This window comes from Oxyura jamaicensis, chromosome 3, assembly GCF_011077185.1.
Source record: "Oxyura jamaicensis isolate SHBP4307 breed ruddy duck chromosome 3, BPBGC_Ojam_1.0, whole genome shotgun sequence".
In the NCBI taxonomy this organism is placed as follows: domain Eukaryota; kingdom Metazoa; phylum Chordata; class Aves; order Anseriformes; family Anatidae; genus Oxyura; species Oxyura jamaicensis.
Genome location: NC_048895.1, coordinates 51,403,330 through 51,427,876, shown reverse-complemented (window position 1 = coordinate 51,427,876; position 24,547 = coordinate 51,403,330). Strand labels below are relative to the sequence as shown.

Sequence of the window (24,547 nt, the reverse complement as noted above, 5' to 3'; positions counted from 1 at the left end):
GTTTGCATACAGATTATCCAGGGGTAGTCAATAAAGGGTTTCCATTAATTTTAATTTACAGTTTCAGAACTGTTTCAGTGTTAAGATTGCTCACCTTTTTTAATCTGTACATTAACAGACACTTTTCACCTAGAAAAGGAGTCCAAGTTATCCTCTCTTCACTACAAAATGGTTCACACCACTGCTGAAGGTGACCTTTCTTAACTTTCCATTTCAACCACACTAAACACTGAAGCTTTTACTCCCTTTTATATCATTACTACAGAATCAGATACGAATCATGCGTTGAACAGTCAGATTTCCTGCTCTCATTGGGTTGTTAGAATTGCCATCACCGATCCAGAGATATCTCACTTCCTATCTCTTCCCACTGAGCGAAGCATTACTAGAGTGAAAGATGCCTCACATTCATACTTGAACAATATAAAGTAATCAAACATTTCATTTCTATCCTCAGAAAGAGATGGTGATAAACAGCTACAAAAAGGAATTTGGTTTTCCTTAATTAAACCCAATACAATTCCCCAAACTCTGCACTTCCAGCGACAACTAAAATTTGTGAGTTACATTGCTTTCCCACCGGCAACACCATTCCACTGACATTGAAAGATCTGCAGTACTAATCCCCGCCTTTACAGATGCTCCAATTTACATAAACACCGAACACAAAGTGAGGCCACAGGAACAAGACAACTGCTGGAGAACCCATCTACAAGAGGCAGGGCTTTGCATTTCTTTGGCCATTTGATCTAGTTCTGGAAATCAATATAAGTAAGGACAGGAGGGGAGGGATCTCTGAATAGACTTGACTAAAGTAAATATTCAAGGGGATATTACTCAACTCAGCATCAAGAATTTCAGCCAACTTCCAAAGGCTTTTGAATTCTCAGAGGTAAGCCCAGTGAATTCAGATGAAAGTTCCTTTTCTTCCACTTTTACGGGAAGAAATAACTTAAGTGAACCTTCTGCAAAACAGCCTCCCGTATTCAGCAGTAGGGGAACAAACCTAAAGCGCTGCCAAGATAACAACTAAATATGCATACAGTTATAAGTCTTAATGGTTTAGTCAAATATCAAATACTAATTAACTGACACAAAAACACAAAGGTATTCCCTTAAATGTTGTTTCAAAATCAGTAATTCAGCCTTTGGTATATAAAAATCCCCCTTCCTCTATTCTTGCTGGCTGTCCCGCATTCTGAAGGACGCTGGCACACCAAGTGCATACTGATGAGCCCGAGTTTCAGCTGCATCCAGCAAGAAGCACAGCGAAGCAAGACCACCACCTGGCCCTGCCTGGGCTCCCAGATGATGTCAGCATATTCAGCAGGGCCAAATTAAAATTTAAAAAATAAATAAATCCCCACTGTATTTCAAATGCACGAAGGGCTGTGTATATTACAACAGAAAGCAGGAAACCATTCTATAGCACGAGTAAATGAGATTCTGCATCCCTCTGAGCCTTACTGCATTGAAGCAATAGGAGTAGGTGGAGAAAGAAGCATTTGAGATTTGATTAGTCATTCCATTTCCCTCTAATCCCCATCTTCTCCTTCTCCCTGCCACCGCCCCCCAGCCTGTGTAGCGTTCCCAGGGCTATCACCAAGCTGCTGGCACTTTTTGCCCAACGGGGGTTCTCATTCTCCACCGGGTGTTGACCCATCATGACACATGAATCTAACAAGTGCCAAGCCAGTTTCAAATTCCTCTGTTTCTTTATACAATTTTTCTTAGCCTCAGTCCCTATCTCCCCCGTTTTTCCCAGCTCTCTTGTACTGAGAGGACATTTCCAGATACCATCTCAGGGAACACACAAGTCTAAAGTTCAGGCACTAGCAGGGTAAGGCTAGCATGAAATGGAAAGCAGACCCTTAACGGAAGTAAGATTTTTGTGGTTTGGGTTTTGTTGTTTTTGTTTGCTTAACTCTAGTACAGTTTAAGCAAAACCCATTAAAGTTAGGGAAGAAGATGCAAGGCACCATAAGTATTAAAAAAATAAAAAAGTCCCAAAGTTTCAAAAACTGACTAGTCATTTTGGCATCTGCCCTAATTTGTGGAAAACAGGAGCCCAGCATACTTCAAAAAAATCAGTTCAGGTTGAAGTAACTACCAAAATTAAATAAATAAATAAATAAAAGTTGTTTTGGAAGTTTTAAATCTAAATTGTTATTTAGAAAAGTTTTATGTATTTTAAAACATGTATCTATGTGATGTTTCTGTCAAAACATTCTTATTACTTGGCATTATTTTCAAAGTAGGTGAAAAAGAAAAGCAAAAAACAAGGAACAAGATTTGGATAATGTAAGCCCCAGAGGGTTAAAATAACATAACTTTTATAGCGCTTCTACATCTATTTTGTCTTTTTCCAAAATTAGCTGAGGGCAAAATTTACACACAAACTCAACTATTTGATGAATTTATTTATCATAAATTAGTATTACTGGTTAAAACAGATTACCTGTAACTACCAATCTCAAATCTCTAAGGCTGAAAATTCAACAATTCTCTAAGGAATTATGTGAGCCTAGACCACTTTTCAGAGAAGCAATTATAAAAATAGGATTTGTACTTTCCAATTTAATTATACATGAAAACTGTGGTAGATAAAGTCCATTTGAACCTCACGTGTTTTGTGGGGTTTAATTGCAGTTTTGCCTTTTTTTAGCTCCTTCAGGGAGTCTATCCAAGATCTACTTTAACTAATGTATGAGAATGAGTATTTGGCAAGGTTATAAGAAAATACCTAGAAAAAATAAAGCTTTTCAACCTTTCAACTGAAATATACCTATAAATTTTTAAAAATATAAAAAGATGCATCAGGAAGACAAAGCCCTATGGATTTAGAAGTAAAGGAGGTAGCATACATGTTCCCCAATGCCTGACAGTGTTTTCCATCCCAGTTTTCCTCAGGGGTGCCCTCACCTGCCCTAGGAGGGCTGTGTTCCACAGAACCTGCATACGGCCACTATTGCTTGTGTGATGCTTTTGAGGCTCTTCAGGACTGGAAGTGCTACATACAAAACTGAATTGTGTCCTAAAAGACAAGTGTATCTATTTCTGCCCACACCTAAGCAGCTTTTATGGCAAGACTAAAAACAGTCACAGAATTAAGTCGGTACCTTAAGCTTTGCAAAGACAAACAGGATGATCTTCATGTAAAAATAAACTTAAATAAGTCTTTTCCACACTCCAAATTTTCTATGTTTGATGATATACATCCAGTCACAGAACATATGGCTCCTCTGTTTTTCACCTAGCAGATCCCCTAGCCAACTCTGGCCTTCTCATCTCTTACCTACGCCTTTGTTCCCTCCCACATATCCTATTGATCTATTTAAAACTGTGGTTTTATTGTTTTATTCCTAGACTAATTTTCCCCCCACCCCCCCTTTTTTTTTCCTCCATATTCTTATCAACCTTTGAAATTTGATTTTGAGCCCCACTATCATTCTGTCTCAGGAGAGTAGCACCAACTTCTGTGTGTAGTTGTCTTTCTCCTGTGCTAACCTGCCTTGCTTCTGGGAGCTAACAGCTGCTAGAGCTGCTGCAAAAGGCAGTATATTTCCTCTCCTCTCTGGCGCCAGCAGAAACTCTCCAGCAGAACAGTAAAATGAAGAAGAAAGAAGGAGGGCTGAAATGGCATCATTCACTAAGTCAGAAGGCAAACCACAAACTATGACAGCTTCCTTAAAAGTCATCAGAACTTTAGACTGATAGACATGATTGTTAAAATCTTTGAGTTAGTAAAATTAATTTTAGGGTATATGTATTTTTGTATGTATCTTAAGATACATACTGCTACTGTAGACTGCAGTGAAAACCCTATACCCAAGTTCAGCACTGATACTTTATATAGGGTATGAAATATACTTTGAAAATCTTCCATCCTTTAATTCATCCTATCATATCAAACACCAGTGGACACTAGCATCTTCAAAACATCCACCATGAACAGAAGAGCATTTTTAAAAATAAAGGTTTACAATCCTAGATTAACACACAAGAATCATCTAGGCAAAATGATTTGTTTACCTTCAGTGATAAAGATCAACTGCAGGAAGTACAAGACTATAGACATATTAAAATATTTATATTATGCCTATTTATATATAAATGTATATTTACGTTATGTTTTCCACATCCACAGAATTAAGTATGCATTTTTCTATCAGTACTGACAATTTCTAAGGAAAAGCCCCAGCTACTAATCTCATTTCCAGCAAACACACAACAGGCTTATCTCACTCACCTTTGAAGACTAATATCCAGGCAACCAGGAGAGGAAATTGCTCATGCAGGGGAATTTCATGCCTCCCCCATTTACACAGTTATTTACACTAAAGAATTTGCTTGAGTACCTATATCCTTACACTTGATAAGGGTACATATAAAACAAAATATGTCTTCACAATATCAAGAAACGTACATCATTCTCAGTGTTGAAAGACTGTAAAAACATTTTATGAGAATTACTATTTCAGACATTTAAACTACAACTTGGGTTTCAACCTAGGTGCATGGAATGAGTGACAAGAGAGAAAAAGAGCAGGGGACTCATCTGATTATTATACATTCCCTTTAGCACCACAACAGATAAAGCATTTGTGTGGGGCTCATCTAGTCCCTAGAGTGACAAACATTTTATGTCTCATCTCTCCTGTGGGCTGGAGGAAATCAATCAGTTTTTCTCAGGACTGGAGAATAAATGGAAAACAAAATAACACTGAATGGTAAATTTGCTTGCTAGGATTCTCTTCTTTCTGGCAAAGCAGTCACTGAGCACTCTCAATTCAGTGCCAGAACAGTAAACTTCGACCTCTACCCTATTCAGGGCAAGTTTGAGGCCAATGGGTCTACTACTTAAATGACTATTGTTTCAATGAAAAACAAGAAAAATACAATGAAGTCAGGGAAGACAGTCCTCTTGAAACATAAAAATAAAAATCTGAATTTTAAAATTTCATCCAGCTTTTATTTCTTTGTTCTGTGCATAGTAACAGTAATGGATACTATGGTGAGCACGTGTGTTATCACAATCACAGCATCTCTTGAAGTCTACTGGACATTAACAAAAGAGCAGATGGCCATTACTTCAGACTCCCTGCCCTTGATCATCACTAATTCAGGAGCAAACTAATTTAAATGAGCTAGTGCCAATTCATAAAGAACTCTTTGTCCTCTCCAAACTAATAGCTTTAGACCTTGTGTTACCAGATGTGCTTCAGAGAAACAATACATTTTTAAATTATAACGTCCTGTTTAAAGTCCACTTTAATGTCACTTCTCATAAATATTGGCATATGAAGCAAATTTCAAAACTATGAACTTATTCCCAAAAATAAACAAATAAAACTCTGATCATAGTTTTGGTTTAGATTCTAGACAGATCTGGCACAAATGTATTTAATTATCCTCTAACCCATCTCACCAAAAGGCCTCTACTCTGAGTCTGGAAGTGGCACAGTCTTTTGAAAGGCTTCACTTCACCCTGAAGACTTAAAAACCTTCAACACTGGCACATGCAATAAAGAAGGAAGCAGTTATGGTGACCATTACATAAGCAATGCAACTTAGACCTAAAATATTATTAAGTAGTCATAAAAGGACAAATCAAACTTATAAGAATTTTGAGTAGGCCTTAAATTTGTTGACAAGTCATCAGCAGAAGTCTTAAAATATGTCAAGTGGGGAACAAAAGGGAATAGTGAATCATCTGACATGATTCCAGTCATGTCATGTCTGACATTTGAGAGACTGTTCACATTAAAACAAAGAAAGAATCTTTTCTTTGGGAATAAATCCCAGAAGTGAACATCAGTATACCGGATGCAACTATATTTTTCTAACTTACCAAAAAATAAAAAGTAGAATTTTGAAAATATCTGATTTCTTTGAAAGGAAGATATAGAGACCATAGGAAGACTGAAATCCACACAAAAAAAATGATGTAAAATAACTTTCCAGAGAATAGAAGCTTCATTTTTAAATTACACTGTCATTTCTGCAAGAAAATGTGTACCAGTGCTGGGGAATCCTGTATCTCAAAATTTTTCTCTTGCTAGTTGTTTTGTTGAAACTTGCCTTTTTGTGTGAAACGCTCTTGTTTTCAATGAATTGCTATTTTCCAACAAAATATTTTTGGCTGGAAAAAAAAAAATCTTAAATGGCTTCATTTTAAAAATAATTTTTCAAGTGTAATGTTTCACAAAGTACGATGCTGCTTCTTACTTAAAAGGCTACATTGTGTATTTTAAAGATACACACCCACTCACTCATACTCCCACAACACAACCAATATTGGTGTTTAAACACGTATGGAGGAAATTATTTTTTTCCCAAGGCTTCTTTTTTCTACACATAAGAAACAAAAAACAATTGTGACTTTAACGTCTTTTCTATTCTACCTTGCAAACAAGGTTAGAAGCCACATCTCTAGTAAACTTTGTCCTCCATTTGATCACAGATGACTGGGATATCCAAATACAAAATATACCATCTTTACCAAGCAACTTCACATGTCTAAATTACTATGTACTAAACAAATACAATACAGGCCGGATTTATCCTTGAAACACAGTCTATAGCAATAGCTGAAGGAAAGAAGTTAAAGTCGAAATTTCTGTGGGGGTGACAAATACACTCTTGGGAGATGATGAGGGTGTGAGCGAAAAGAGGAATGTTTTATTAAAAAAAAAAAAAAAAAAAAAAAAAGGAAAAACATAGTTATGTCTCCCATCAGATTGCATACTGGTATTATTCTGAATCACAAAAGAAACTCATGAGTAGAACACACAACAGTATTTGATGTACTGTACTTATGCCACTATAGCTATGTATGCAAAGCATTCTTTTTCCCATGTATTAAATATTTCTTCAAATTCCTACAAAATGTAACTAATATAAATATTTACTTTTACAAAGGGTCAAGTGGACAAAACGTAATTCTCCCAGAAGGAAACCAGATGTTTAGTATCTTCAAAGTGATGTCCGTGCTGATAAAAGCAGTAGCTAATCTTTCTTTCAGGGGTTGAAGTTCAGGCTACAGTTTCTTTTACTGAACAGCTATGTATCAAAATGCTCTGATGAGTATCTGCCTCAACAGAAAAAGTATTCTTAGATTTTTGAAAGATTTTGTTGTGTGTGCGCAAAGTAGTCAATGCTTAAACTAAAGAGCCTTCTTTGAGCACTCTGTAAAAGAATCAACAGTCCTGCTACGAGTCACCTACTGCTATCTTTCGCTCGGGTGTAAAGCTGTCACATCCATTCCCAAATCTGAGATTCCATAATACAAACATTTTAGCAAACTTCTATATATCAAATGGAATATACTAAGTCTCACAAATAGTCAGGTATTTACTATGAGTCATGCAAGAGGTGCAATTCTATGCACTACACTGACGCACTACAGTGTTTCTTAAAACTGACCATACATATTAAGAGTGCCCCTTTAACAGAATTTCCAAAAATGAATAAATAGATTTAAACAGATTCTGTGGGGGATTTTCCTGTATTACTTGGCTGGTGCCATGACTAATATTTAGCTACAACTTAATGCTTGCCAACAGATGCAAGATAAGACTGAAATCCTATGAGAATACGCTAAAAGTCTTTGGAGGCATGAACAGAGTCTCTGTATCTCATTCAGAAAGCAAAAGGATTATTTAATTGCTTAAATTACCCTTAGACAAGCCTTTAAAAAAAAAAAAAAAAAAAAAAAAAAAGCAATGACATAAGTTTAACCTTGACTATGCTGGATCATTACACAGTTAATTACTCTACACAGTCCACAAATTTATAGTGCAGGTGGAATTCAGACCCAAGAAGGGTGTTACACTTTGATACCCATTCTGCCAACAAATTAAGTGCATGTGTACCACTGGGGCATAACTGCAGTATGACTGATTTATGGTATCATCAGCTTTGTATTCAGCTATGTTAATGTTCATCTGCAACACTATGTTCTTGCTCACTTTTCCCATCTCTAGTTGCCATGTGCACCTGTTATTTGAAAAACCTGTTTAACCTAAAAGAGGCTTTAAGTCTCCAGCTAAATAGCATCTTATGGATGCAAAGTTGTACATCTCAACACCTCCTCTGTTAGTGATGGAGATGCTCTCGTAAGAGGACATGGGCAGAGACGATTTTGGTACAGCAAATTACAAAAAAGAAATAGAGAAAAAACACACACACACACACACAACCCACATACTATTTTATCTAACACACATCAGAAACTCCAAAGAAAGATGGCAGTGCTGCCCACTGTACTAATTTTAGTCAACCAGCTTCATCCAAGCTCAACATAAACACTGTCAGTTTAAGTACCAAAATATTTAGCTTGTGCAAAAACAGAGTACTGGCAACTTTCTTACAAGAAATGCTGCAATTCAACATAATAAATGGCAAAAGGAAGACTCAAATGAAAACAAACTAAGTGGTAAGGAGTCTGATTTACAGAGCTCTTTCACTTCTCCGTTCGCATTTTTCCCACACACCTTGTGACGCAAGAGAGAGCAAAAAGGTTTCCTGTAGATACTCTCGGGGATTTGCAAATCCCACTTACGCTCACTTCTTTATGATACAAGTTAGAAAGACAAAAAGGCATGGTTGGTATGATGCACAGGACAAGTGGTGATACACTGCACTACCACCCTGTGCCTATTTCACCCAGCTGCTTTACTGGCCTCCCTCAGTCATTTCCCCAGACATCTGTCTTCTCCACCTTCAACCTTCAAGTCCCCTTCTGCACTCATACGAGACCCTTTTCTAACTTAATTGCTCATCAGTTCCCCAAACTCACTTCCCTGAGGTCTGTAAAGCCAGATATGGATCTTCACCTGGCTCTGTCCCAGGAAGGCCACAGGAAAAAGCGCACCTGAGCACTCCAGGCCTCAGCTCTCCTGGGAGTTGTTGTACAACACAGCTAGCAAAAGACAGTCAAGCAGGAGATGAACAACAATGCCACAGGCTGAAAAACTGGATCCTAGAAGCCATAGTGGTAGTGTGAATGTTTCAGCTTTCATATCCTGGCTACGTATGCTATTTTGTTTCTCCCTTTCCCCAGCAGAAGCCATTTCCAGTGTGATTTTGGAGCTTACACCTACCATTCAGGGAATGCACTCTGAAGACAGGACTCTTTACCTATCCCAGACAATCAAAATTAAGTACATCCCCCAAGCTTTAACATTTTTAAATTATTATTATTTTTTTTTCTAAAATATAAACAAGTCGTTGTGTCCCAGCTTGTTTTTCTGCTCTGGCTACACCTGTGACAAAGGAACAATACTGTCACATGTCACCCATATCCCCCCTGTTAACTAGTCCCTAACAGGAAGAAAAAAGTAGTCTTCAAGACAGTATCACTGCTGCACAGGATGCTCGACAGAAAACAACAGATGTGCTATAATCACTACTGCCCATTTGTTTCCTTTATGTCAGAAAGAAAGCAGCAGTCATCAATTAAGAACTCCTATCTACTGGACACAAAAGGAAGCATACACTTTTCCTTGATCATTTGACCGTAACAATAGGAGATGGCAGTGGGAAAGGACTGACCACCGAGCAAGCAAAGGGGGAATACAAGGGTGAATGAGTTTGTCTTTGGGGATTTTATTATTTTTTTTAAACTAAAGGTACATATAAGAATTTGTGTTCAACACTTTACCATAAAAAAATAAAATAAAATAAAATAAAGAATCCTTTGACTACAGAATATATAAAATTCTAATTATGTTATTACTGAATTTGTCCAGACAATTCACTGAATCTTTTCACAGTTGAAAACGCGAAACACATGAACTGACAAGAAAATTAAGCAGCATCTGGACAAAGCGTTTTTATCAATTAAAAAGATTTTTTAAAACAGTTACCATGATTATTATAAAACTGTTAGCTTAAATGCAGTAAGCGTTTAGACTTTCAGTAGGTCACTGGCAAGTTATTTGTATTAATATTTTGAGAAATCTAGCCAGATCTGTGCATACTTGTGTTAAACATCACATTTACCCGTCAGCTTTTCTATAGTGAAGTAGAAAGACAGGTTTCATAAAACTGTCAACAATAAACAACCCTAAAGATTCACTTCACGTTGTTTCTATTTTAGCCTGGCTACAATCAGCTGCAAAAGATTTGGGGGAAACTTACGAAAAATTTCTAGCCTTAATTATGGTATTAGACCCTAATCTAGTACGCTAAATTAAGCCCTAAATATTCTCATGGATACTAATGCAACTGCACTAATAACCCAGTAGGAACTTTCTGCAATAAGAAAGCTTTTACAGGCCTTCATATCGCAACTGAAGCCCTATTCTTGCACTATACCTCTACTCCATTGCATACTGAAAATAGACCAGACTTACAGAAAACCTCACACATGGGCATGCATCATTCTTTCCACCCCCAGACAGTTTTGCAAGCCCTCATACCATTAAAGACCTGGCCTAAACAAAGCAATCAGTGACGCACAGATCCTCAAGAAATTTTTGTTTGTTTTTTAAATATGTATTGGGTTTTAGCATAAACACACTGTGTATTAAAACTCATTCTCAATTGTTAGAACATGCAGATTGATGCGATATTTCCTCCTCTGCTACAGCAGATGTAATGATTTTAAGAGTTGCTTAAGCTCATATTCATTAATACTTTCCAAGGATTACTGTATTCTAAACACTACCTTATTGAAACAATTAAAAGCACACAATGTTGTTGGACAAAGTCACATGGATAACAAAAATATAAAACAAATTTAATAAATTGTCTGTCCCATGCCCCCAAAACAATTCCAGAAAGAAAACATTCTTAAAACTTTGAGATTTAATTCTGGAACGTGAAGTAAATTTGCCAAAATTACTAATAGTTATTTGCTACAGAGTTAACATCCATCCCTAAACACTGTATCTGTCCAAACCATTAAGATATCCCTTTTACAGAACACCACTCAGAATCACAGAATCACAGAATTTCTAGGTTGGAAGAGACCTCAAGATCATCAAGTCCAACCTCTGACCTAACACTAACAGTCCCCACTAAACCATATCCCAAAGCTCTACATCTAAAACTCATTACACTTTAATTTCATGGGACAATGAAAGAAAACTAATTCCTTCCTAAATACATTTCATCTAGCCCTTGAATGAATATCCATTCAGTTGAAACATTTCCACACACCCTAGGTTTGTTGATACAATATTCAGTAACACTGTAAACTATATGCTTGTCTGCCATGTATCCCAAAGAATTTTAGGAAATCCTCTGCTTCTTAGGACAAGCCCTGTTGTCTCAGCTTTCAGAAGTTAAGTCTGACAGTCTCATTCAGCTTTTCTGTTCATCATGCAAGCATATTAAAACCACCACAACTCAAAATCAGGGCCAAGCAGCACATTTGAAACAAAATGGAAATCAGGGAGAAGGGAGAGAATTTGTGCAAGTAATTCACTTCCTAAGGTCACAAGGCCAATACTTAATAGGCATTTTGATATGCATAAATTTCAAGCTAAATAAGACAATTTGCTGTGTGGGGCCTGGGAACGTACAGCCCAGCCTCCATAACTGTGGATGAAAACAATATGTTAGTAATTAACCAATCATCAAGTAATAGAGGCAACTAGTGTACTGAATTTAGGTCATGCCTTTTTTGTTGTTAACATATGTTAAAATATGCAACGTTATTCAAATAAAAACTGCAACACTATTCAAATTCAAGTTACTATTTTGAGAAGAATTTCTGGTCTTTCCTCTCCCAGCCTCTGCAAAACACTTTCCTGCTCACAGAGACTCTTACCCGTTGGATCCACAGGAAAGATCTCTCTAACGTTTATCAGATGTAAGCTTCAGCTGAGTGCTAAGCAATTCCACTAGCGCCTGTCTGTTAGGGCTATGCAATCTCAAAATATTGGAAGTGACTTAAAGCTGCCACTCTTAAAATTGTGTTAATATTTGAACACAACTGGATCATCAATACATACTACAAAAATATATTAAGAACCCTACCATTGATAGTATAAAATAAATATGAAATAAATGTCCTAACATAGCACATTAGTATTCCCTTTGCAGCTCACAGAAGCCAGAGTGGCAATTAACATATATTTTTTTTTTAAATTGATCCATGCGATACTGGTTTCAGCATTAGATGCTCTATCTGAAAGCAGCGAAATAGGTTATTTATAAGTCAATGAGTTTTTCCAAATACCAGTGCTCGTGCAGTTACCCACAAAGCCCATCAGTGAATGCCCGCTTTCTTCAAAGAGAAGAAAAGACTCCTTTGGGTTGGCACTGAGACTGAGACATTTGTAAGAAAGGAGGAAAAGGAGGGGAAAAGGGACCCTGTCTAAAGCCATCTTCTTGATTAACATTTAGTGGGGAATCTCAAACCACCCCTATCATGAAGGAGTTGTATTCAATGATCCTTGTGAGCCCCTTCTGACTCAGGATATTCTATGGTTCTATGAAGATCTCTGCAACATCAGTTTGGTTTAGATAGTGAAACAAATGAAGTTGCCTTCTCTAAAGAGACACTTCCACGACATCTAAATCTGCTTTTTGCTATTATCTCAAGATCTTCAGGTCCTGCAGGATCTTTAGGTAGTAAGAGCAGATCTTCCAAGCCCCATACTCCACATAATTACAAGACCATCCCTTCATCATAAAAATGGCACTTATACCTCCAAAAGGATGAAGGAGTCAAGCACCTTACCAAAACATTAGCTACAGATCTTTAGCAAAAATTGAGTTACTGAAACAGATGCTAAAATTGCAGACTTGCTAGAACTGCAACAAAATTACAGACCTGTTGTAACTGCTTAAGTGCCTCAAAATTTTGATTTTATTAGCATAAAACCCCACTTGCACACACATTAATAAAACCCACCATCTTGGCTTACATCTCTGACCTTTATTGTACATGGACTTATGCGGGATTTGCATATTAAGCAGTCTCATGGTTAACTTGGAGTATTTTCACTGAATGACAACATTCAGCTCAGCCAGAGGCACAAAAGCGATCTTTTTACTTATAAAAATAAAAATAATAACAATATGTACTTGGTATAGCACTCACCAGAGAAATCACTTCGGTTAGGCAAAGAGGCAAAGTGGAGTCAATTTTCCTCTCTTCTGTTCAAGCTATGGCATTCTGCAAAAGGAGGACAACAGTTATGGAATTAGAGAAAAGACAAAACACAGCACAACTCTAACCCACTAAGGAAGATGTGCTGTATGCACCTGAAGCCACACTCACAGTGCTGCCTTTGCATTTTGCCTTAGAGAAAATGAATAAAACGTAGCACGGGCTGAATCTGGTTCAGACAGACTAAAAAGGTATTAGGTTTTGAATAGGAATTAGACACTAATGTGATTCTGAAAATCCCATTACCACCTCTGTGAATACCTACCTACCTACGTGTTGTTAAAATCTAGTCGAAACAGATTATCTGAGGTTACAGTCTAAGTCTGCATCAGAGCAGGAAAGTGTTCTCAAATTCCCAAGATCTAAACTCTGAAAGCTTCAGCCCACACTGCTTCTAGAAACTGTTATCACAGATTATAAACCTAATTATCTTTAATGCCTGGAAACCCCTATCCAATGAGCCACCCACTTTCCGGCTGAGCAGTACAAGGACACACCAGTAGCTCTAAAGCAAATCAGTTTCATTAGTTATTTCCTAACACCTGCCTGGGTAGCGGCATCTGATCTAGCTATTTTCAAAGGATCAACAAAGAATGAATCCAAATGAAAATACCATTTTGGCTAGCACTTAACAAAATGCAACTGTTTTGATCGGTGCTAGGGTGATGGTTGGACCAGATGATCTTGGAGGTCTTTTCTAACCTTCATGATTCCGTGATTCTGCAATACAGTTGTGATAAAGCTCTTTCTAGCAAAAGTTATTAACTTATCTTGAAACCTTCAGAACCACAGATTTCTTGATTTAAACTTATTTCTTTTTCTAAATTTAAAACCCTTCCCAGCTTCAAAATATTATTCAGAAGGTCAACCAAAAATTAAACATGGATACCTTTGTCTTAAAATTATTATTTTCATTTCTCTAAAACACGGGCTTCTGTTTGCCTCTTCTGGAGCACAAGAAGATTGATTTGCCTCGCATCTCCTTCATAGCTATTTCTGTGCTATGGACTCAGCCAGACACGACAGGAAAGAACCCAAAGAACAGAACATCAAATGTTCTCACTCTGAACTTTCGGGTAGCTATTAAATGTAAGACTGGATTTAAAAGAATATTTTTTTCTCTTTTTTTTTTTTTTTCTTTTTAATATCACCATAAGGCATGTTTATATACTTGGAGTGGAAACAGCACACATTCAGCTGCAATTGATTTCCTGTATGGCAACATACCTCGCATTCAGCTGGCTGGGAACATTACAGAGGCCTCTCACCATTACCAGGTTTTTGGGACCAAGATGCTCTGCCTGGTGCCTGTTCTTATGCCAGAATAAATAGAATCCCAGCCGGTTGTCCAAGTTAATTTGGTTTAGGGGAACCAAACCATAAACAGGCAAGATTTTAAACTAAAAATCCATTTAAAAAATATTGGTCTACTTTCAACTTAAACAACAATACAATCACTTCAATCTTGCTAATGTGGCATGATGTTCATCTCTACTTTCTTTTTAAAATATGAAAACACTACTCCATCTGAGAGATGCTTTTTTATTATTATTATTTAAATGAAATATCAACACTTTTTCCCCCCACCCAGTTGCTAAACTTATAACAATAAATACACTCTACATGGAAACTTTACAGATTTTAAAAGGTGTATTTTTGCCCCATCACTGAGTGACAATTGTATTTACAGTTTTATTTACAGCATTTAGTTTGTAACCAAGTACATAGTACATAGTCTCCAGTAACACTTCTATGAATCTGCAGAAGGGAACATATGAGTAGTCTTACCAGGTTCCTGTGATTAGACTGCAACAGTTGTAACATTCAAATGCCCGACTACCTTCCTGCACCTCAGACTGTAAATTAAGCAAAACCAAAATACAGCATGAGCTGTAATTACCATGCTACTTTCCATTTAGCTTGTGCAAGTTCCCTTACTCTCAAACCCTCCAGAGGCAAGGACCCCATTTCAACTGCTAGAGAAAGTAGTTTCTTTAAGAACCGTAGATAGAGCCAGACTACCAACACATAAGAAGTAGCAATAACCATGACCATTTAAACACATACACATAAGAGAGTGAGCAGACAAGGAAACCGGGCAAACCTGGAAGAAACCTAAACTTTCTATAGGGGAACTCTGGTTTGATAAAAGTTTCATCCACAACAGCTTCTTAGTTCCCAAGTAAAATAATTGGCCCAATGCAAAGAGATATTCTCTAAACTCCAGAGCATCCAACAGCTTTTCAAAGCCTTTGGACTGATGACTTCTGGCAAGGTACTACAATCGCTTATGAACCAACTGAAATACAAGCTTTTGGACACTATGGAGAGATCTTCTATCAACCTCCTTTAACTTTTTCAAAAAGGTTTTCTACAGGTCTTGTCTTTTTCTTTCATATTTTCCTGTCATATAGAAAGATAAGTACATTTTTCATTCTGTGAAATTTTTGACCAATTAGGCTGAATATAAGGTTTATTTCTCAAACATCAGTGTAAGAATATAACACACTGTTGCAGTATAAACACTATCACAAGGAAAATATGTGCATGTCCACTAAAAGAAATTGATTAACCAAATATATTGTCATTTGTTCTGTAATTTCTATTTTATCTGGAAAAAAAATTGCGTACTTTAAAATTGCCATAGTTGTTCCAAAAATACATCATAACTATTAATAAAAAACTTTGTTTTCCTAATCATTTTTAGAAGATACATAGGATTCAAATTCTTATTAACAGATATGTAGGAAAGCATTCAAGTACCAGTTTAAGCTAAAAACCTTACTGGAGTGTTAAAAACGTAAAAGAAGCCTTGGGCAGGACCCAAGTTAAGTAAAACCTACATTCACCTATAGAAATCTGAAGAAATTTATATTCAGATACAGTCAAATTTAAGTTGATTTGAATGATTTGACTGTAAAACATTCTGTCACCTGGAGATTTCACTGTAACATTAAATGAAAAGTCCAAAAATCAGAAAACTATATTTCAAAACCCAGATAAATTGAACTTGTCTTTTTGGGTATACTCCAGATGCAACCAAAATAACTTTCAGTAACAAGACAGGTGGCTTATTGCTTTTTTCTTGTGATTCTTTAGAAAAGCTGAGGTTAAGATCTCAAAAAGTGATACAAAACGCTTTTGTGCTACACACGAATGGTCCAGGACTGAGGTGCTGACTTAAAGGCTGATATTATCACTGTACTCCAACAAACTGGCTTCCTCAAACAAATAAATATGGGTTTGAGTCTCAAAAATCTGTTCTTCAAGGACTTCCCTATCCCATTTCTGCTAGGGAAAAAGACAAAAGCAAGTGAAAGTCACCCAACTACGTATCATTGCACTCCACAAACTTACAAGCAGGATTGACTCAGATCTGCTTTAATTACAAGTATTAAGTCATCCCTGCTCTCACCTGGTCCCCAGCCATACTAAATTGTCTCTCATATTCAGACAATTCTATCTTTAATGCTTGGATAGTATTGTGTGTTCAACATAATAAACCATTGTCAATATAGACTATATAATTTTAAAAACAAGTACTTGTGCCAAACAATTCCACACAAAGCTGACAAGAAAATTACTTGCAGAACTTCACATTTGTTAGACAGCAAACCACTGTGCAGGTTTCATCACCTACAACTACGACTAAACTAAGAATTTATTGGGCATGATTATTACAGAGTTACATGCCAGTACTTATAGCCCAACTTTCCTAGCCAAGGAAAGCAGTTTGCCTATTACAGCATCAAGGGAAGGCCACATACTGTAGCACCTTCTTGTTGCATGATGTAACTGTGATGAATGGACAGAAGATCTGCCGCTTCCTAGAGAACTAGATTTATTCCACATGCAATCACCTGAGAGCTTTCCCATATGTATTAAGCTAATTGCATGAGCTAAGTATATGCAGCCTTCCTACTTCACAGCAGTGAGCAACACAAAGGTGGAGTTGCATGAGAACGTCAACAGCTAAGAGTGAACCCTTGCCAGAACTCCTCCAGATCATTCCTTGTGTGACCTCAAACTGTCCCAAGAAAGGAAGTCAGTGTTTGACAGCTATGGCATACACAAGTAAGTCTGACCCAACTACCAAAACTAATCATCTGCTGATAAGGCCTAATGTTTGTAACTAGCAAACAAGAGAAACCAACCCAGTACATTTCTGAAACTGTCAGAAAACAGGCATAACCAATCCTCTATTAAAAACAAAAAGGACTCTTCATGCAGCACAGTCATCAATTTAAAGAACAAAAGGGGAGAAAACAAAACAAAACAAAACAAAAAAAACAAAACACCACAGAGTGAGCAGACCCCTCATCACTCTAAGACAGTGGCAATGAAGAGGTATTCAGTCAGTCCTCACACCCTTATCTCTCTTGAAGCTTCAACAGCTGCATGATACACACAGGGTGGGCTGATGCATCCATCGGGTATGTACAGAAAAGCTATCCCCTAGAGATGAAACACACTGCAAAGCAGCAGATCTTCAGTGACAAAAGCTGACAACCATCTTTCTCATGAAGACATCATGGTTTTGTTTTCCAGAATTCTTCCTTGCAAAGCAGGCACAGCTCCTACCCTATCCAAATAGCACGCAGTGCCATGCGGAAGAAATCCTTTCTCCATGCCCCAGCAGTACATATCTGATACTTGATATAGCAGGTAGATGTTCAGATGAGATATTAAGGGGTTTCCCCATGGAAATCTGCGAGAAACTCACAAGGTTAAGTGAGTGCAAGGTTTGGAGGAGAAGATAGTGGAGACGATACCATCCTACCACAGAAGAGAACAGACTTCACAACATGACTGACCTGATAAGGCAAGGATAAGCTAATTCAGTGAGGAGTGTGTCAAGTTAGCCTGTCTGTCTGCAGGACAGACAGCAACCTTCTCAGGTGGCAGTAGCACAAAATGAGCAACATAGATCACATCAGAGATTTATGACTTGAGTCTCATCTAACATGAGGGAGACTGACAATTATCAGAGAAGACTGAAAGCAAAGATTATAAACATCATACACTGCTGGTGTAAAAGGGAGGGCAAGTTGTCTCCCCAAATGCACTCATGACTCATTAAAAACATCTTTTCCTCCCATTCAGATAGGCTAAGTCAGAGGAATTAGGTGTTTCTGCAACAGACTGAAGTCTATGTTGACATCATTCAGGTACTAAGGTATGACAGCTCTCTGAGCAACACCACAAGGTATGTTATCAGGATAATGAAAAGGAACTGTGAAGTAAACAGTGACGAAGCTTTACAACCTCTGGAGTTGCAGCATGATAATCTCAGCAGCACCAAACCTGCTTGCAAATTAAATTGATGTTTCTGTTGGTATTAACTTGGTTACAGTTTAAATAGTGAGTAGGAAACTTTGTGCATGCTGAAGTGATAAAGAAGATAACAGACTTGCATAATCACTAGTTCTATGTTTCCCTCATCTATTTTTAAAATAATTCTCAAAGAATGAATTATAATTTCTTCTTCATATCAATCAATTCCTGTGCTGAGGAACCAAAGCACTGCATTAGTCTAGATTGAAGTGTCACAGATCAGTGACCAAGCAGTTCTGCCGCTGTTTATTTCTTATTTCTGAGATGCTTTGGAACCCCATCTATGAACCTGGCCTCACTGTGATATGCAAAACAAATACAAAAGAAAAACAAAGAAAAAAAAATGAAAAACAACAAGTTCATACTGGTAGGTAAGAATCACAACAAAGCGGCAGCAGACACTAGCTAATTTTAGGGTACGGGGGGGGGGGGGTAAATATTGGTAAATACTTTAAGAAGAGTTATTTTATAGGTGGTTAGCAAAGACAAACTTGCTTGTGTTTACAGATAACTCCACCTAACACGAGTGGAAGCATAGGAGAAAGTACAAACGATACAGATTATGTACAAAATCTAAGAGATAGGGACTATTAATGCAGACTGATTAAAGGCAGAGCCTTTAACCTTGAAATGCACACCCATATGACAATGCTGAAAAGTTGTCAGCCATGATGGTGAAAGGAAGCTGGCTGTTACAGTGTCCCCAGCATTCCTTAGGGCAATCTAAACAACCTTCCCTTCCTAATCTGGGCATCAAGGTTTCATCTACAACAGCTCTGAGTAAGCCACTGGGCAGGTGATTCAACAAGCGGTCCCACAAAACCCTTTTACCCCTGCTCAGTGCTTCCAGTGAGAGGATGCATGCATCCCATCAGCAGAAAACATTAACCACATGATACAAGTGCCTGGGGCATGATCCTGAAATGTCTGAATGGATAAGAATGCTCAAATACTTCAACGTTAACATTTATTAAGTCAGATTTTAAAACATCTGGGCAGGGCTCACATGCAAGTTTCTACAGAACGCATGCTTACAGGAAGAGGCTTGGCACCACTTGTAGTCTGAAATTCAATGACAGAGTAGCCAAGCAAGACTTATAGGATTCAAAGATAATTAGTACTGTTTAGGAGTCAAGTTTGCAAGGGAAACAGCTGCCAGCCCAAGATATACCTGTTGATTACACCTATGAAACGTACGTGTAACTTCCACTAGCATAACCACCCACGGTCCTGTGGAGGACTAGGAAGCAGGACTACTGGAACTCATATTGTGGAAGGAAGAAAGAAACCAAGTCATGGGTATCAAGTTTCTGTCCTAAACAATTTTTTAAACTGAAACCTTGCTCTGTATTTTCACAGCAAGGCTCTGCACCACGATCAGTGAGAACACAGACAGTGACCACCCCAAATGCATGTCTTGCAGAAGGCACTCCAGTCAACAGCTGACAGTGGTCTGAAGCAGCCTTTAAGTGCTTGGACAGCTGCTTCTTTCAGGCCTCCTCAGCAACTATCAGCAGCTTTTCCCTCAATTTCCTTCCCCAGTCCACCCTGACTAGGCCCCTCTTTTCCTGCACCTGCAATCGTGTTTGCAGTTGAATCTATTTTAGGCCAAATAAGTTCATAAAAGCTCAACTTGGTGAATCAGATAAGGCAGCCCTATTTGATACAACAGCCATATATAGAAAGATGTTTTATATCCTTAAAGGGTCTTGAGAAATTGCTAATGCTATGAGCTAGTTTGTTACACACACTCTTTTGGAAATGGAATCAACACAAATAGCCTTTTCTGAAATTTCTAGTTATTATTTAATCTGTTCACATTCACCTCTCGTATTCTTAACCACACACACAAAAACTGTACCCAGCACTTCCAATCATAACTGTTGCCACTACACTGCTGATATGACCAAGACTGACTTTCCGTCTTTACTCACTCTGCTCTCATTACCCCCATTCATTCTCATCTGTGATGTTTTCATTAGGGAATTTCAGTTCTTCTTCCAAAGTGAAGTTCCTGCGCATTACAGTTAAAATAAAAGAACCAGGAAGTATGACTTTATTAGTCTTAAAACACTAAAATAACTGAAAAATACTACAAGATTAACAGCTAGTAAACCAAACACGCAAGTTTGGGAAGTCTGAGCCATGACTGGGGTTGGGGGAGGGAAGAAATCTGTTTGGGATTGGTGATGCTGCACAGCTCTTCCAAAGCTTTTGGTTCGTTTCCAAGAATGAGCAGATTAATCAACAAGCAAATGATCATCTATAAGAAGTGCTTTGAAAAGCATATTTTATAAAGAGATGAAAATAAATATATGAGTTCCATGTCATCCCATCCTCTGCATTCTCAGTGTACAAGAATAACGCTTTTTTCTACTTTTTTTCCTCATTGCCAGTTCCACAAACTAAAGCTCTCTGTGTAACCACAGCAATGCAGGTTCTCAAAGCTAAGCATTCAGCAACACCTCTGCAAGTCCTTTTGCTACTCCAGACTGTGCTGAGGGCTGCAATAATTCTCAGTTGGTTGGGTGGGTGTTTTTTTTTTGTTTTTTTTTTTTTTTTTTCTCCCCTCTTCTCCCAACACTGTAAAATGGAAATGCTGTTTAGAATAAGTAGTGGTAAGACGTAGTGGTAAGACATCTTCTTCATCCCCATGAGCAAAAATTACAGATCATTCTGAAAAGACTGCCACACATAATCACAACCACTCCATATGTCTTCAGTAGACATGATTAACTTTTTTTTAAAACACAATTTTACTGCATATTTTCTAGTTAAGATACTTTTGTGCTGTATATGGCCCTCTCAGAAATTTAAGTCAATGTAACTTAAAGCCGTAACTACTTTAATGTTTCAATAAAATGTGTCTGGTTGTTGTTTTTACCAGAAAAAGCATCCTTTTCAACACGAGTGAATACAAAAGAGAAGGGACATCAGAAAAATTCCTGTGTAGTAAGTTAGAACTGCCATGGCCTTATAGATGTCAAATCCAAGAAATGCTTCCCAGAGTCCTTTAAATGGGTTCATCACCAAACTGGATGTTTTGGTTATTTCCTAACCCAGTGTATCTGACCCTACGGACATGGGGTGCTTGAAAGAGCCACAATGAGCACCTCCAATTGCCACCCAGCAGTGTAGCCTCTCTCCACTTCGTGACCATGAAGATGGCCAAGAATTGCAACTCTGGCTTGGCAGGGGAGAGATTTGGCCCAGCCAAGCAAGCGCTGAGGTGGCAACAAGTATGAGGGTAATAAACAAATAAATGCAAATCATCTCTTCAAGGAGTCTTTGACATACTTTGATACTTCTTGTGTTGGCCTTTTAGATAATAATAAATATAAATAATAATCAGGACACACAAGAAGGGTACCAAGAACTCAGTATGCCAGTTCCAGAGCTTTTCTGCTAAGCACAGTTCATACCAAGACCTCAAATTCAACAACTTCAGATCCAAAGTATACCACTGGACAGTTAGCTTGTACTCTCACATCCTGCCCAAGAAAGAGGGAAAACACATTAGCAGATGTTCTGAAATCATGAGAGCTTCCAAAAAATAAAGCTCACTATTTGAACATTTCCAAAGCCACACATTGTTAACATTCAACCTTCACTAAAAAGTTACACTCAAAAATCAAAACCATATTTTGCAAGATGTTTTTAAGTAAGACTACAGCTTACAAATCAATTTGATTATGCACCCACATTTTCTATTTCTGAAAACCGTGAAATAAAACAAGAAAAGTGACACATTAACTCCTCGTGCGAGAATCATAACCTGCCTTTGCAGGGATACACTCAGTCATACAGCCACAGGTCAAAATTGTTTACCCAGGGCTCTGCAGACTTGTGGGAAAATGACAGCATTCCAGTAAATGAACACATTCAGAACTGAACCATTTTATCAGAGCATCTTGCATCGTTCCCATTTGTCAACTTTAGAACATAAAGAAGTAGACAGTCAAAGCTGAACAGCAAAGCATCAGGATGAACCAGAGAACAATACCAATATTCACTAAGAGGCTGATCTCAGACTGCCCTCTCATATTTTCAAGACAAGCACCCTATTAATAAATTTTCTAACCTTAGCATAACTCTTATGCTTTCCTCTCAAAGCACCCCCACACGTATTGGTGAAGAGCTCTCAAAATTAAGACAACTGCACATCACAGGCACCAGAAGGAGTTTTAAATAAATCTCAAAGAAGTTATATATTGTGCCTTGCCAACCACAGTGAATTACATAGCCAGGAGTTGCTACTGCCAGATTTAGCTTTGTACGAGCTAACAGGATTCCTTTATAAATTTAGCTAGAGGCGCAGGCAACAAGCGCTTGTGGAAATTTGAACTGCAGCTCTCGGGCTGCAAGGATTGTTCCCTCCAAGAATGAAACGGTAGCAAAGGAAGACTATTAGCAGGATCCCATTACACAGCTTTCAAAACACCTATAAGTCATCTGTTTCTCTAGGCAGCGTTATAAACACCGAAATTATCAGCAAGCAACACAAAAAGAAAAAAAAAGCAAGGCCACGGCTGTTTCTGTGTCTCAACTAATAATGGGGAGCGGGGGGGGGGGGGGGGGGGGGGAGGGAGAGGGGGGAAGCTGAGCAGAGAGGAGCGTGTTAGCTGTACATTCAGCTGGCTTCGAAGTTTGTTTCTGGTTCTCCTCCTTCATGCCCGGAGCGCTGTTACTTGTGAAGGAAGGAAATGAGAGCCTTGGGGTTGTCAACACTGGCTGACGGATGAAGTCCGAAGGGCTTCCCATTCAGCAAGGAGGACAAGAGCTGTGACACACAGCCTGCAAAGCAGGGGACGGACAGGGACGGGAGATGGGGAAACACATCCCTGGTTCTGCTGGACACCGGGACGCTGCTCTGCCGCCTCTCTCTCATCTTCCCACCCCAGGATAAACATCCTTGATACTTAATGATAAGACCAATCATACTTTTAACCCCCTCTGGGCCACAGTCATCACATCCCGATGAACATTACTTTAAATCATGAAAGTTTTTAGAGACAATTTCCCAAAAGACACAGGCTTAGTAAAACACCTGTGTAAAACTAGAAACGCCAAGCAGTTTTAGCGTGCATGAAGGGGAGCACCTCCTTCCCCCCCGAACCCCCCAAAAAAGGACCCGACAAAGCCTTACGAACTCGCCTAAGCCCGGATCCCCGCAAGCAGATCGCAGGCGTCTGCCCGATGTCCCCCTTCCCCCGCCGGGGCCGGGGGCTGCGCGGAGCCTGCCCGGGGGCTGCGGTGTCCCCCCCCCCCCCCCCAAAAAAAAAAAAAAAAAAAAAAAAAAACCTCTGGGGTTACCCCAGCGACCAGCAGCCGGCCGGAGCCCCGCGGAGAGCACTGCATGGAGCAGAGGCAGGGAGAGGGGCGGGGGGGCGGCTCGCACAAAGGCTGCGGACACAATGGGGACAGGCGGCGGGGCCGAGGGAAGGGGATGGGGCCGGCCTGGGGGGCTGCAGGCGTCTCGACGACCACCGGGACTCCACCCCCCACAACCCGGGGGTCGCCGCCTCCCACCCACCCCCCAGCGCTTACCGGCAGCCCCTCGCCCTCCGGTGCCCCCCCCCGTTTACACTCGGGGCGCAGGGGCTTCGGCCGGGGGTCTCCCCGTCGGTGCCTCCCCCTCGCAGCGCTCCGAGGCCGTGCTTCGGCTCCCTCCGTGCGCTCCGGCTCCGGGCAGCGGCTTAATCCCCAAACCTCCTCCTCCTTCTCCTCCTCCTTCTCCTCCTCCCGTGCGGGCAGGGGACTCGGCGGAGCTCCCCTCCTCCATGCAGCTCCCGCAGCCCAGCCGCTGCCTCGGCCCCTCCCCGGGGAGGCCCGGCCCGGCCCCGGGCCGCAGCTGACTCCGCTCCCCTTTTCCTCTCCTCCACCCCCCCGGAGGCTGGGGGAGAGAAGAAAGATTAACCGCCTGGACTTATTCCTGGAGCCCGGCCAAGGCGAGCAGTCAAATTACAGCCCCGGGAAGAAGAAAGGAGAAAAAAAGAGGAGGAAGAGAGAAAAAAAAAAAATACTAATAAAAAAATCGGCTACCGTTTTCACGCACGGAGCAAGCGCTCCCCTTTCAGCCTCGCCGCC

At 39.3% G+C, this 24,547-nt stretch overlaps 1 protein-coding gene across 1 annotated transcript in view; it reads right to left on the bottom strand.

The window, feature by feature from the left end:
* Positions 1 to 24,271, bottom strand: part of PLEKHG1 (pleckstrin homology and RhoGEF domain containing G1) — a 140,348-nt gene extending 116,077 nt beyond the window's left edge. The window contains exons 1-2 of the mRNA XM_035321427.1: positions 24,008 to 24,271; positions 13,058 to 13,132 (exon numbers count right to left, since the gene is read on the bottom strand). The gene's annotated coding sequence lies outside the window, so the exon portion shown is untranslated. The remainder of the gene's footprint in view (positions 1 to 13,057; positions 13,133 to 24,007) is intronic.
* Positions 24,272 to 24,547: the final 276 nt, after the last annotated feature.